The following is a 15669-nucleotide window of genomic DNA, read 5'->3' as shown; positions in this document are numbered from 1 at the left end:
AGACTGACCACTGGGAACCTCTGAGCTGTCCTGGTCCACTCTGTGGAGGAATCAGGAAGAATTAGCTCACATCATGTCTGTCCACACAGAGACACACACAAGGTAAAGGTCAGGGATGGAAATTAAATTTTTTGTCCACCGGCCACTGTGGCTGGTGGATTTCAAAATCTACCAGCCACTCAATGTTTTTACCAGCCACTTTCTTGTTTTTAACAGACAATGTGTAACTGCATGTGGAAATTAATACAAGATCTACAATACTTAAGCAGTTTATTTAATCTCAAGTCTCAATGAAACACTGACTCTTTCTCTTTTATACATACACAAACCACAAACTGATAAACATTTCATTAAATGACTAGGGCAGATTAAACAAAAAACTAACATTCCTCCACCCATCCTCCCCACTCCAAGTACAATTTACTCCTGCTCATCAGAATCAGATTCTGAAGTTTCAGAGGTGCTTTCCTGAGCGTTCTTCTTCCCCTCCATGAACTCTGGCCTTCTAGGCCGGATGCTAGCCTGATGCCAGAGCTGGATAGCAGGGGTGGGGTCATAATTCTCAATAGAGGGACTGGATAGCTGGACAGTCAGTAGGTCACAGAGTAGGGTTGTGCGAGCCATCATCGTGATGTGTCCCCCTGCCGGTGGGCTGGACGTGGAAATTGACGAGAGGTCGGGTCTTAAACTAGCAAATACACAAAGACAGGACATAGGGCTCCTTAAGTGGAAGCTACTTTTTTCCCCTTTACGTGAAGACCATCGCTTTGAGCAGACAAGATTGGCTGTAGTGATACATCCTCTCTCTCTCCCTGTCAGCTGTAGCTCGCTCTACCTTCTAACGTTGGACACAGCGGTCTCGAGCGAGAGAGAAAAAAGCGTTAAAAGTGGAGCGCTATCACCCTTTCCTTTCTCCCCTCACTGGACTAAGTTTGTCGACACTACTCTGTGCATCAATAAGTCAGTCTGAGGTCCTGTAGGTACGGGACGATGTTATGCAGGATTTATGAATGTACGTTAGCAACAGTAGGCTAATTCACGAGGGTGCTATTTTATGTGTGAGCTAATATTGCATCTGTTCATGCGCGCCGCAAGAGTTATGTTTCTGTTTATTGAATGCGTTATTCAGTGCAAACATAACAGTGAATGTAGTTTAAACTCAGTAATGATGGTATGTTAGGTTATTACTAGGGCCGGGACTCGATTAAAAAAATTAATCTAATTAATTACAGGCTTTGTAATTAATTAATCGAAATTAATCGCATTTTAATTGCATAAATATTTGACCTGAGAACAGTGAGAAGTAATTTTTTTCACATGGATTTTTAGTATACCGTTGAATGACTGAATACATAAGCTTAAGCAACAAAATATTGTTTATTTTTGTTCAACCAAGTCCAGCAGACCAGTGCAATTTTTGCCATTAAGTGTGGCAATAGCATATTTAGAAATATAGTACATTTCAAAAATTCAGGTAGCCTATAGGTAGGTAGACCTTCTTTAGTAAAACACAATACTTTCAAGTACATTCAGACTAGTTACCCTGGTCCTTAAACCAGTCATCTGGTGGAGTGTAGGTCGGGTGGGGATCAGAGTCGGGCTAACGTCCACGCTAGCTGCTAAATGGCTCGATGTTGTAGGAATATATTGGGTTTAGAATAAGAATGTGCTGTAGCCTGGGATGGCCTCGCTGTCTCCTCCTGTCTGGCATGTGTAAGATAAGACGGGTTCAGATTTAGTGGAGCAAGAGTGCTCCTCATTTGTTTAATAAACAATTGGAACAGAATGCACCTACTGAAATCTCTTAAAGGAACAGACAATCTCTAGCGCGCAACTTCTCTATCTTCTCGGAGACAGAAAGTCTGAGTGATATCCAACCAATTGGCGGCCCACACGCAATGGCGAGAGGAGGAACCTGAAGATGAATAAAAGAAAAGGGAAAAGGAAGGTCCGGGGTCAGACCCGGAGAGACTTTGTTGGTGGTTAGTGAGAGAAAGTCTCGAAGGAGCGGCTGATCCATATGCATATGAAAGATCTGTTTGCAATATCATTTTACTAAAGATTGTTATAGTTTAACTGAACGAATCCTGAGTATTCATTTCTTGGTCTGCCTTTCAAGGAACACAATAATTAAAGGGGAAACTTTGAGAAGTGACCGGTGGTTCTTAAAAGACTCTGGCTTTTTGAGCAAGAGTAGAATCGGTCGCTCTTTTTGCTACAATGTGCTGCGGTAATATGCGAATTCCTTGTTGCATAGCTTGCACACAACCACGCTCTCTTATCGACGCTTCCATCCGTTCGTTTTTTATAACAAAATGTCCCATCTGCGGGGCCAACCAAAACGGTCTCGTCAGCTTCTTCGTTCATGTTCACTGTGGTTTGTTGTTGTCTGAAGTCATTGACGCTACAGTGCCTTGCGAAAGTATTCGGCCCCCTTGAACTTTTCGACCTTTTGCCACATTTCAGGCCTCAAACATAAAGATATAAAACTGTAATTTTTTGTGAAGAATCAACAACAAGTGGGACACAATCATGAAGTGGAAAATTTATTGATATTTCAAACCTTTTAAACAAATAAAAACTGAAATATTGCGTGCAAAATTATTCAGCCCCTTAAGTTAATACTTTGTAGCACTTTTCTGCGATACGGCTGTAAGTCGCTAGTATGTCTCTATCAGTTTTGCACATCGAGACTGCACATTTTTGCCCATTCCTCCTTGCAAAAACAGCTCGAGCAGTGAGGTTGGATGGAGAGCGTTTGTGAACAGCAGTTTCCAGTTCTTTCCACAGATCTCGATGACAGGTCTGCTTTGACTTGGCCATTCTAACACCTGGATATGTTTATTTGTGAACCATTCCATTGTAGATTTTGCTTTATTTTTGGATCATTGTCTTGTTGGAAGACAAATCCGTCCCAGTCTCAGGTCTTTGCAGACTCCATCAGGTTTTCTTCCAGAATGGTCCTGTATTTGGCTCCATCCATCTTCCCATCAATTTTAACCATCTCCCTGTCCCTGCTGAAGAAAAGCAGGCCCAAACCATGATGCTGCCACCACCATGTTTGACAGTGGGGATGGTGTGTTAGGGTGATGAGCTGTGTTGCTTTTACGCCAAACATAACGTTTTGCATTGTTGCCAAAAGTTCGATTTTGTTTCATCTGACCACAGCACCTTCTTCCACATTTTGGTGTGTCTCCCAGGTGGCTTTTGGCAAACTTTAAACGACACTTTTTATGGATATCTTTAAGAAATGGCTTTCTTCTTGCCACTCTTCCATAAAGGCCAGATTTGTGCAGTATACGACTGATTGTTGTCCTATGGACAGAGTCTCCCACCTCAGCTGTAGATCTCTGCAGTTCATCCAGAGTGATCATGGGCCTCTTGTGCATCTCTGATCAGTCTTCTCATTGTATGAGCTGAAAGTTTAGAGGGACGGCGGGTCTTCAGAGATTTGTAGTGGTCTGATACTCCTTCCATTTCAATATTATCGCTGCACAGTGCTCCTTGGGATGTTTAAAGCTTGGGAAATCTTTTGTATCCAACCGGCTTTAAACTTCTCCACAACAGTATCTCGGACCTGCCTGGTGTGTTCCTTGTTCTTCATGATGCTCTCTGCGCTTTACACTGACCTCTGAGACTATCACAGAGCAGGTGCATTTATACGGAGACTTGATTACACACAGGTGGATTCTATTTATCATCATTAGTCATTTAGGTCAACATTGGATCATTCAGAGATCCTCACTGAACTTCTGGAGAGAGTTTGCTTCACTGAAAGTAAAGGGGCTGAATAATTTTGCACCTTACCTCTTTTCAGTTTTTATTTGTTAAAAAAGTTTGAAATAGCCAATGAATTTCGTTCCACTTCATAATTGGGACCCACTTGTTGTTGATTCTTCACAAAAAATTACAGTTTTATATCTTTATGTTTGAGGCCTGAAATGTGGCAAAAGGTCGAAACGTTCAAGGGGGCCGAATACTTTCGCAAGGCACTGTAGTTGGTGCTCCAGTATAATCGGTCCGCCCAAACTCATCCAGTGAGAAATGTCCCGTGGTGCAAAAATAAGTGTGATTAAAATGCATAAAAAATTAATTTTTTTGTGTAATTAATTAACGCATTAAAGTCTGTAATTAATTAATCTTAATTAACGCGTTAAAGTCCCGGCCCTAGTTATTACTGTCGCTCTGTTGAAGGCAGACGTCCCACTGTACTGTCGCGCAGATCACAGACATCTGATTGACTTTACTGCACCGTAGTTAAGTGAAAGTAGGTCATGTTGTAAAACCTACCAGCAGGGCACCATTTACAGAGGGCATTTACATGAACAAAAATATTTATGTAAACCTTCAGCTTTTATGGCTTCCAGTTTTAGGTTTTTAGTCCCAACAATGAAACTATTAATTTTGGCATCTTCTGAAGCGTCTTGACGACATACAGAGCAGTACACTATCGGATTTGTCTCGTCGTAAACTAACCAATCGCGGGACTCCCCATTGTCTGCTTTTCTCCATCGTTCTTTAAAAAAACGTTTTTTGACTTTCGCCTCTTTGTCCACTGGCTCCTCCTAAGATGTTTTCTCAGCGGACCTCTTAACGCCTGCCATAGATAGTGTAGCCTATATATCTATGAACGCCTGCGATGTAACGCCACATTTTTTTTGAAGGTGCGCCTTCTCTAAAGTGTCCGGGTGAAACGGTATGCTATTTTTATTTACCCGCCACGGTGGCCGGTAGGTGAAGCGGGTTTACCCGCCACAACACAAAATCACCCGCATTTGGCTGGTGGCGGGTGCTAATTTCCATCCCTGGTAAAGGTCTTTTGACTTAAAGTGCTGATAACATAGAATCACCTGACATTAAAGTGTTGGTGGTCCTGCTGACCCCACTGTGTATCAACAGAAAGAACTAAGAAGTAAACAAGGGTTAACATGGTTGGCCTAAAGGACTCCTGAAGCAGCAGACTGGTATCATGAGGCCAGGTCATGAACCCACTCACTGAAACTGTGCCTTAAGTGTCCAGACCCAAATGACAGAAGTCTTCTCATGGCAAATAGTGTCCTGACCCAGGTGACACAAACACTTACCAAGGGCTGCTGGTTCTCCAGAGGAGATGTGCAGTTGAAGTTACTCTGGAAGGGGCACTCTGAGGCATATACACCCCCCTGGTATTCCCAGTTGGAGAAGAATATTTGGTAAGATTTTTGCCATTCATGATTTTTAGAATCCCCTATGGCTATGAGAGATTTAAAAATATTTTAATGGGGCTAACACACCAGATAATATTGGACCAAACCAGGTCCAATATATTTCAAAACTTCTTTGGATACATACAAGTTGAAACATAAATTGGCTAGGGCTGCAACTAACGATTTTAATAATCGATTAATTAGGAAAAAAGGATTAATTAAAAGTAAAGCTACGTAACCCAAAGAGCACGTGCACACACACACAAAATTATTACCATCGTTGTAGTAAGTGCAAGTTAAGTTCATTTATACACCACATTTAAACACAGCTTGAGAGCTTAAGTGTTATAAAAGAAATTTAAAATGAAACTAGAAAGTACAACACACACATATTTGTCAACAATAACTGATATGGGACAAAGCACAGAATATATACATTACAGATTGAAAAATTAATGGGCCAAAAACAGAGAGTGAATAAAACCGTGTCTTAAGTCTTGCAGACTATACCCCCCCTGCTTTACTACTGTTATTAACGAGCTAACGCTAGCTTGTCATGCTAGTCAGCTGGATAACGAGTAAACCCCACAGCACACCAGAAAAGGTCCTGGAGAGACGGTACATTCCTCACTTCAAAACGGAACAGAAGTAGGATTCTGTAGTGACTTCACCCTGCTGTTGAACTCCCTTCCTCCTCATCAAGGACTCCAACATGTTTACGTTTTAGGTGCTGAATCACCACCATGGTGGGCCTGTGCCATGCTGTGTTGTTTTTGCATATCTTGCAATTTACAAACTTTTCGGTTTATTTAGTGTGAATGCTCCCACACCTTGGATGACTTAGGTGGTACTGATTTCTCTCCTCCGCCGAGTGTTTCAGAACAACGTTACGGGTCTCTCTCTCTCTTTTTACTCTCAAGCATCTCCGCATTGAGTGGCTTAATAGTCGCGCGACACAACCAATCGATAATCAAATTCGTTGCCAACTCTTTTAATAATCAGATTTTACTGATTAGTTGTTGCAGCTAGTGGTGCAACGGATCGTCATTGATGCGTGATCCGTTCGGATCAATATCGTCCGTTCGGCACACACGTGATCCGCGGATTTATTTCTGAAAAAAATAGTTGTGCGCATGTTGAGTCCACACACAGCGTGGTCATGGCGAGCGGAGGAACGGAGGAGCTTGAACGCCCCACGTCATTTAAATCCCCTGTATGGGAGCATTTGGGCTCCCCTGTCAAATAGAATGATGAAGGAAAGAGGTTAGTGGATAAAACCCTGACGGTGTGTAGGCACTGTGGCATAAGAAAGCCATATGACAGTGGAAACACATCAAGCACGGCCACGCATTTGAAGAGACATCACCCCGGTGTTTCACTGACAGGAGTGAAAACGAAAGCTGCTCAACAACCGCTTATCACCGCGGCATTTAAGCAGCCCCATGTTGCACTCAGTCAATAGGATGGACCGCCTCCTTGGGAGGATCAGGAAGGTGGTTTCCTACTTCCACCGAAGCACAACAGCTGCTCATGTGCTTAAGACAAAGCAAGAAATGCTAAAGCTGCCTACTCATAAGCTCATACATGATGTCCCAACAAGGTGGAACTCCACTTATGATATGTCGGAGCGTTATCTGGAGCAGCAGGCAGCTATATACTCTGCATTGACCGACAAGACCCTGATGAAAAATGTCAAAGACATCATCACCCTGTCAAGACTGCCATTAGAGAGGACCTGCCTCCCAGATACACTTCACCCCCTACTCTACAGGACCACCTTCACAGATCTACTGCCCTGGATCTGAGGTTCAAGTCCCTGTCTCACATGGACCCTGCCCTACGCCAGAGGACATACAGTGACCTCACCACTGAGATTGTGAGCAGTCTGGGCACTGAAGACTGTGATGAGGTAAAGAAAAAGAATATTATTTAAAAATGATCAATTTAAATCTAAATCATTTTTTTATTTTCAGTAATAATGGCTTTTATTAAATGTTATTGCCACATTTTTCATGTCTGTGAAACATGAAAATAAATAATAGGTTTAATTAATCAACAAATTCTTTTTTTTCTGCAGGGTCAAGCTGCAGAGCCAACAGGAGCAAACTTGGACACATCTCCTCCACAAAAGAAGTCGGCGATGGCAGAGCTTTTTGGAGAGACCTTTGCCAGCAAAGACATGGACAGCATGACTCCTACTGACATCATCACAGAGGAGGTGGCATCCTACCTGGCAGCAAGCAGCATTACAGTGGATGGTGATCCACTGACATGGTGGAAAAGCAATGAGTGGAAATACCCTCATATTGCCAAGATGGCAAGATGCTATCTCGCTGTGCCAGGCTCTTCAGTTCCTTCTGAGAGTGTTCTCAACAGCAGGGGACATAGTGACTGCAAAGAGGTCCACACTCTCCCCAGACAATCTAGACATCCTTGTCTTTTTGAAAAATAATTTGAAATTATAAGCTCAGGTATGCTTTGCTTTCTTTCTTTTATTCTTCTTTGATGATGTGGACATAGGCTTTATTTCACTATCCATGTTTCAAGGAAGATGATGTGTCTTCTTATGTTGCACTTTAAGTTGTTTTTCATTATTATGTTAAAAAGAAGATATTATGCCTGGTGCACTTTAAGTTGATTTTATATATTTTAATTTAATAATTTAAAAGTGTTAATAAACAAAAAGACAAAACTTATGTTTATTTGTCTTTTTTTTGTTTTTTTTGCTGATCCAAAAAATGATCCGATCCGTGACTTTTTGATCCGTTGCACCCCTAGTTGCAGCCCTAGAATCAGAAATATTATATTATTATTAACAGTTTACCTCTTTTCAGCAGAGGGTTGTTGACCTTTAAATTCAATGAAGCAACCATGTGACCAACAAGCAGCAACTAAAACAAGATTAGGGCTGAAACGATTCCACGAGTAACTCGAATAATTATGTTACTAAAAATCCTCGATGCAAAATGATTTGCCTCAAAACTTTATTTAATTAATGTCACCAACGTTGTATCGCTGACGGTGTTTCTGCACAGAGGATTATTACTGTCGCACACCAGGCTGATGCTGCTGGCGACACATGCCATGAAGACTGACACCAGCATAAACAGTGAGGGACTAAGATAAGATAAGAGAAGAGAAGAGAAGAGACAGGCTGGAGAAAACAGAAAGTGTCCAAAGTTTGGAATCAGTTCAGACGTAGTTAAAACGAAAACTCTGTACCGTGTGTCTACTGCAAAATCAAACTAGCTTACCAATAATAGCACGAGGTCAATGCTTCAGCATCTCAACAGAAAACATGGAGTCTAACATGATGACGTTTTAACAGGATGTGAGTGTTTCTTTGACTTCCTGTTCAGCCTGAAAGGGGTGATAGAATGATTATATAGGATATTTCAGACTGTTCCTTATGGTGTCCTAATGGGGTATGTAACATTGGTTGGGCTGAAAATGCATCCCTGTGTTTTGGCCCTATTTGTAACAAGAGCTTTTCTTCCAAATATGGTATGGTCATGAATATTTAGATGAGCTGCGTGCTGATTGGTTGAGCGAATCCCCAAACACATACATTAGAGAAGCGACAGAATCTCATATTCCAGACACTGCAATGTTTCATTACCAAATTCACTTCTGAGACTTTTTAAGCGAGAAATCAACTATATAAAGCTGAAATATGGGCGGCGTTTTACGAAAATGTATGGCTAATTGCAAATTTGGTAAGACGTGTCGGACTTTAGGAGCTCCACACAGTCTGACGAAAGCGGCAGCCTGCTGGGCTCCATACCCAGGGTAAAGTCACCCTCTGTGGAGACTGCATACGGGGCTCGCGGCCAGCTGCCGGCATAACTATAATATATTTACAGTTTGAATTTCGCCACGCCACTGATATCACAGCTAACCCCAAGGTCTTACAAAGCTAACAAAAGCTATCTCTCACTAACAGTCCGATATGAATTTAAGGCATTTTTATGAAGGTGAGGGGTCTTGTTAGAAGGAGCAGCTAGCTAGCAAGCTAGCTATATGTCCCATTCAATACAATGGGAAAATATTGCGGCTAACTAGCTACTCTTTTCGGCATAACTAAAGTATATTTACAATTTGAATTTCCGCCACCACTTAAATAACATCTACCCAAATGTCTTATAAAGCTAACTGTGGTGTCGATTTCAAATTAAGGCATTTTTGTGAACGCCAGGGTCTTGTTAGGAGGAGCAGCTAGCTAGCTATGTGTCCAATTGTATTCAATGGGAAACGATTCGCTAGCTAGCTACACTTAGGGCTTAACTATAGTATATTTACAGTTTGAATTTGGTCACGGCATGTATATTACAGGTTCCCCAAGGTCTTACAAAGCTTAGCTAACACTTGTCCGAATTTGGATTTAATGCATTTTTGTGAATGTCAGAGGTCTCATTAGGAGGCTAGCTAGCTCTCATTGATGGACTCCAGCTCACCGCAGGCTCTATCAATGAGACTCTCGTGGACAAGAGGCGTTTATTTCCCCATCATTATAAGATTAACTGGAACCTGCAGTAAGATATTGGGGCGTAACAAGCTGACTATATGATGCTAACTGCAGGACAGATTTCAAGGACTTTGCGCACCGATTAATGGCCCTTAATGTTTATATTTTTTCTACAAATCTTTGAATTAAAATGTACTAAACATGAGTTGGATTTGCACCGCAGCACCGCCACGCCTTGATGCTCATGACAAGAACAGCATGTATAGTTATCTTTATTTAGAGTGAATTAGGTTTAAATCGCTGTCATGTATGAATTAATGAATGAATGACTATTTTTGCAATAGTACACAAAATAATCCACGATGATCACATTACACAAAACTGAAATTGCACGTCAAATGACACATTGTCAATATTTTTAGAGACCCCCAAAATTTCACGAATCACATGTCTTATTAAGGGGAGCCGAGTAGCTGTAGTTTGCACCCTGCCCGGCTGCTGCTGCTGCTCTCGTCCACTTTACAGACGAGGTGCAGTTCATCTCCAACGAGCCTATTATGACGTCTGATAATTCCATGTAACCTGGGTGTCTCGGCGTTGTCTTGTTAATTAGTCTCATATGCCATGTATTTGCCAGGAGACGAAAAAAATTCAAGTGGAATAACAATATTTGGTGCTGAAGGAGACGGAGCTGAGCTCTGTTGCGCTCCGGCCCAATTTAACCTCTGGATGTGAAGAAAGATGCTGAAAATAAACTCCAAAAACTTCTCTGGATAAATTAAAGTTAAAGCATGAGTCAGTAATATTATAATATTAACAGCTTACCTCTTTTCAGCAGAGGGTTGCTCTCCTTTAAATTCAATGAGGCGTTGATATGACCGGTCACTCTTGAAGGACACACAGCTGGGTTCAGGTCCAGCAGAGTCTGGTCTCTGATGGATCCTGTTACACAGAGAGTAAGACCAACAGGGATGGAAACTCACTTTTTAGTATTCAGACAAAAAACTGCTGGAGATACAAGCAGCAACTAAAACAAGATTAACACAAAGAAGTTCAATAAACTATACAAAAACCCAATATTTACCTAAAGTCAAGAGTTGAAGACAGGTTAACTGGACAACTTTCAGATGTGAAAATATAAATACAGTATATGTGAAGAAGAAAGATGCTGAAAATAAACTCCAAAAACTTCTCTGGATACATAAAAGCTAAAACATGAATCAGTAATATAATAATATTAACAGCTGACCTCTTTTCAGCAGAGGGTTGTTGACCTCTAAAGTCAATAAAGCGTTGATATGACCGGGTCACTCTTGAAGGACACGCAGCTGGGTTCAGGTCCAGGAGACTCTGGTCTCTGATGGGTCCTGATAGAAAACACACACAGTGATTTCTCTGCCTCTGCTCTTTTTTTATTTATTTTTTGCTCTGCTCTCAACTCAATTTATTTATTTTTTATACTCAAACATCTCTGCGGCACAACCAAATCGATAATGAAATTCCTTGCCAACTCTTTTAATAATCACATTTTTTCGATTCGTTGTTGCAGCCCTAGAATCAGCAATATTATAATAATATTAACAGCTTACCTCTTTTCAGCAGAGGGTTGTTGACCTTTAAACTGAATAAAGCGTTCATTTGACCGGTCGCTCTTAAAGGACACACAGCTGGGTTCAGGTTCAGGAGACTCTGGTCTCTGCTGGATCCTGATAGAAAAACACATTTATTGAGGGTCACATGTTCAGGTAAAGTCTCCCTGCATAAAATATAATATTAATATGAATATGTCTGTAGGCCTAATTATTAACAATTAAATGCCAATAATGCTTTACTTTCTGTCCAAAACTCAATAAAAATATCTTTTGAAATCAGAATCTAAAAAAAATCTAAATATAATATTTCAAAATGTTGTCTAAACAGAAAGATATTTTGAGTGAGACAGGAAATTATTTTCCAAACATATTCTCATTTCAGTCATCAACTCCAATAATTCCTTTCATGCATGAGACTGACATGACCCAAAACAACCCAGACAGGACGTAGTTCCATCCAATGAGACTCGTTCCAGTTTGCTGGATGTTCACAACTCACCTCAGTCTTCTCCTTAACATTTCTATTTCCCTTCCCATCGCTATTCTCTCCTTCTGCCATTCAAGTCTCTCCATCAATCCTCTCTCCTCCATTTCGATTTGCCTCTCCCTTCCAGGTCGCCTACTTTTTTAAAGTAGCGGTGGCTCCATGGACACTTCATAGACACAAGATAGGTTCAGGTTCAGCAGGGTCTGGTCTCTGATGGGTCCTGTTAGAAAGAGAGGAAGACCACTTTTTAATCTCCAGAAACAGAAGCTGCTGGAGAAACTAGAAGCTATCAAGCAGAAAATAAAGTCTGAAGCTCTTCACTGAATGATTTCTGCTCTTGCTCACTAACGTCATCTTTCTGTCCTCTAATGGAGACAAGACTCCAGGACTAATGTCATCTTTCTGTCCTCTAATGGAGACAAGACTCTCAGGACTAATGTCATCTTTCTGTCCTCTAATGGAGACAAGACTCCAGGACTAATGTCATCTTTCTGTCCTCTAATGGAGACAAGACTCCAGGGCTAATGTCATCTTTCTGTCCTCTAATGGAGACAAGACTATATTATGACAATCAATCTTCACCTTTCTGTCCTGTGCATCCTCCTCCACTCATCACTACAACAGTAACAGAGACATTTAGGTCACTGCATTTTATTCTGAAAGGTTCCAGAGGAAACAGTAGAGTCCTGTTGTGTCTGAGTTTACTCTGGTGGAGAAGACGGTGTGTTTTCTGACAGCCAGAATAAGGGTATAACCAAGGGGTAAGCTTCGCTTCAGAACTCAAATCTCCGATGGCGCCATTTTGTTGCTACGAAGGTATCACCTCCTGTTAGCATTCCACTGACTAGCATTTTTTATTTTTTTTTTCCGTCACTTTGACTGAGAATAACTTTACATCTGAAGAGTTTAAAGACTCTATTTGTCCGTTGTTTATTTCTAAAGAAACACGACAATGTATAAAAGGCTCCATTACCTTGTAGCTCACGTTATGGCTCCGTAGCCGACGCTTTTATAACAACAGGCTAACGATTGGGTCATAACCACGAGACTTACTGTCACACAGTAGAGGAATTACCGTATAGTACAGGAGAAGCTCACAGGCAGTTTGGACTTCCATTAGCGGTTTAGGTTTAATGACTAATGTTAACTAGCATGTTAGTGATCAGTAATTAGCCTGTGCCTATGTTATCTCCTTACATATACCTACGCTCTCCGTCTCTGTAAGATTGGGAATGATTGAGATTTCTCTCGGCACAGCTACCAGAAGACTTCACACTTTCAGACACGTTGCTCACATCACATTTACGCTGTTCTCTCTCAGTTGGAGGCTGCGCAGTAAAGCTGTCCATCACCGGAAAAGTGCTTCTAATATCCTTCACTGGTCTCCGTCCAGAGCAACGGGGTCTGTTGGTCCATTATATACTGTCTATGGATATACACCAGCCACATCAGGCCAGGGGCTTAAAACCTTTTTGTACCGCCTTACTTCAACACTTTCATTATGTTGAACTTCCTCTGAAACCAAACAGAATTTAAACGGTGCCAGACAATGTTTAAAATGTTTAAAATAAAGTATTATTTAGAGACCCCATCACCCCACCTCGCGCTACAGACGGAGAAAAGAAGCGCTTCTCTTCTTTAATCTTTTTGCTGCTAAACGCTGCTGGAAATGTCCAATGGGTTTATCATAAGAAATAAAGGATCTATAAGACAGAAACACTCCCAGATATCCACACAACATGGCGGATCTTTGTGAAGACGCCAGTTATTAACCACAAGTCCAGTTGAGTTGGTTTCTCTGCAGCTTTCTACTCTTAAACTAAACTAACCACAGCTGGAGTTCACCAGTCACACGTTACAGATGTAACGTTTACGCACATTATATTAAAACGTTCCAGACATTAGAGTTAAATTACCTTCAGCTGGAGCTTCACACGGAGAGAATAAACTGCGTCACAAACTCCGGAAAGTGACAGGAAACTGAACAGGAAACAAGAGGAACCGCCCACTTTCCATCTGGAAGCGTTTAAAGACTCTTTTTGTCCGTTGTTTATTTCTAAAGAAACACGACAATGTATAAAAGGCTCCATTACCTTGTAGCTCACGTTATGGCTCCGTAGCAGACGCTTTTATAAAAATAGGCTAACGATTGGGTCATAACCACGAGACTTACTGTCACACAGTAGAGGAATTACCGTATAGTACAGGAGAAGCTCACAGGCAGTTTGGACTTCCATTATCTGTTTAGGTTTAATGACTAATGTTAACTAGCATGTTAGTGATCAGTAATTACTAATGTTAACTAGCATGTTAGTGATCAGTAATTACTAATGTTAACTAGCATGTTAGTGATCAGTAATTACTAATGTTAACTAGCATGTTAGTGATCAGTAATTAGCCTGTGCCTATGTTATCTCCTTACATATACCTACGCTCTCCGTCTCTGTAAGATTGGGAATGATTGAGATTTCTCTCGGCACAGCTACCAGAAGACTTCACACTTTCAGACACGTTGCTCACGTCACATTTACGCTGTCTCTCTCAGTTGGAGGCTGCGCAGTAAAGTTAGTGATCACCGGAAAAGTGCTTCTAATATCCTTCACTGGTCTCCGTCCAGAGACGGGGGTCTGCTGGTCCATTATATACTGTCTATGCCAGAGACTAGTGATGTGCGGATCGATACTAAAGTATCGATATTTACGATCCCAACGTCTCCTGCTCTAGTATCGATTCATTCTCATATAAAAAGATCGATATTTAAACTCAGTAATTTGGAGTGAGTTTTTATGTTATCATAAGTAACTTGTTGTCGACCAGAAAGGTCTAATTATATCCGGTTAGGGGAAGGAACTACTTCTCCTTCCGCCGGTCAGTGTGTGTGCACTGCGGCTCTGTGACGGAGCCAGCCGCTGCAGCAGCCCTTTTTTAATTTCCCGCTACGAAGAAGACTGCAGACTGCACAGGAGTGTGTGGAAGAACAGTGAAATCCAGTGGTAACACTACAAACCTCGCTAAACATCTGAGTCATAAGAGTGAATATGACGATATAATCAGTCAGTCGGAGGAAGAGGTCCAGGGCGAGAAGACGCAAGGTGCTAGGGCAAGACAGACTTCTATCAGTGAGTCATTTGGCGCAGCGGCAGAAGTAATCCAGGTCCAGGGAGATAGCGTGATAGAAGTTATCACTGACTGTGGGAAAGTTATTCACGCTGTTAAGGCTTTAGTTTTTTTAATGTTCTAGAGTTCCCCGGAATCCCAGCATTCTTACAACAAGCTAACAGAAAGCAGTTTGTTCTGAGATTTTCTTTATAATTAAATAATATGAGAGTAGTTTATTGTTTTGTCATTATGCAGCTATAATTTGGAATTGGTAAGCCTACAGCCTACTTTTTTACTTTACTTTAAACTAGTTGTCACATCACACTACAAATAAAATACATAAAAGTATTGGTATTGGTATCGGCAATACCAGCCTGGGTATTTACTTGGTATCGGATCGAATAGGAATTAAGTGGTATCGCACATCACTAACTGAGATAGAGGGCGTTTCTCAATACCAAGAATGCAAACTACAGACTTGTGTTCTTGGGAGAACGTTCTTACTGGTTGTTCTTAGAAGAATTAACTCGCAAGTTCACAAGCTCAGAAAACTCTGTTAACAGTTTGAGACGATGCCTTCTTCCTGTTAGTGCTCAACCCCCAGCACAGAGGCTACCTGCAAGGCTCCAAAATACCAGCTAGAAATGAAAACCACAACAATATAACCACTTACTATTAAAACAATCTCCGGACAAGAAAACCTCATAATGCTACAACTATTGCAATAATATTGAAAAATAAAACTAATTGAGCTTTAATTTAATTGTTTATGGTTTAGCTCAAACACCCTTTACTTATTCAAAAGAGTGGGACGTGATCCCTATTATTAGTGTATAAGTT

General features: G+C 41.2%; 1 protein-coding gene and 1 pseudogene across 1 annotated transcript in view; one reads left to right on the top strand and one right to left on the bottom strand.

Moving 5' to 3' along the window:
* The window catches only part of LOC120554657, a 12675-nt pseudogene extending 1309 nt beyond the window's left edge, over positions 1-11366 (bottom strand).
* The window catches only part of LOC120554014, a 256741-nt gene that overhangs the window by 134732 nt on the left and 106340 nt on the right, over positions 1-15669 (top strand). The gene's annotated exons all lie outside the window — the stretch shown is intronic.

This window comes from Perca fluviatilis, chromosome 24 (assembly GCF_010015445.1).
Source record: "Perca fluviatilis chromosome 24, GENO_Pfluv_1.0, whole genome shotgun sequence".
In the NCBI taxonomy this organism is placed as follows: domain Eukaryota; kingdom Metazoa; phylum Chordata; class Actinopteri; order Perciformes; family Percidae; genus Perca; species Perca fluviatilis.
Note: the sequence above shows the minus strand (reverse complement) of the source record. Positions and strands in the feature narration are given on the sequence as shown.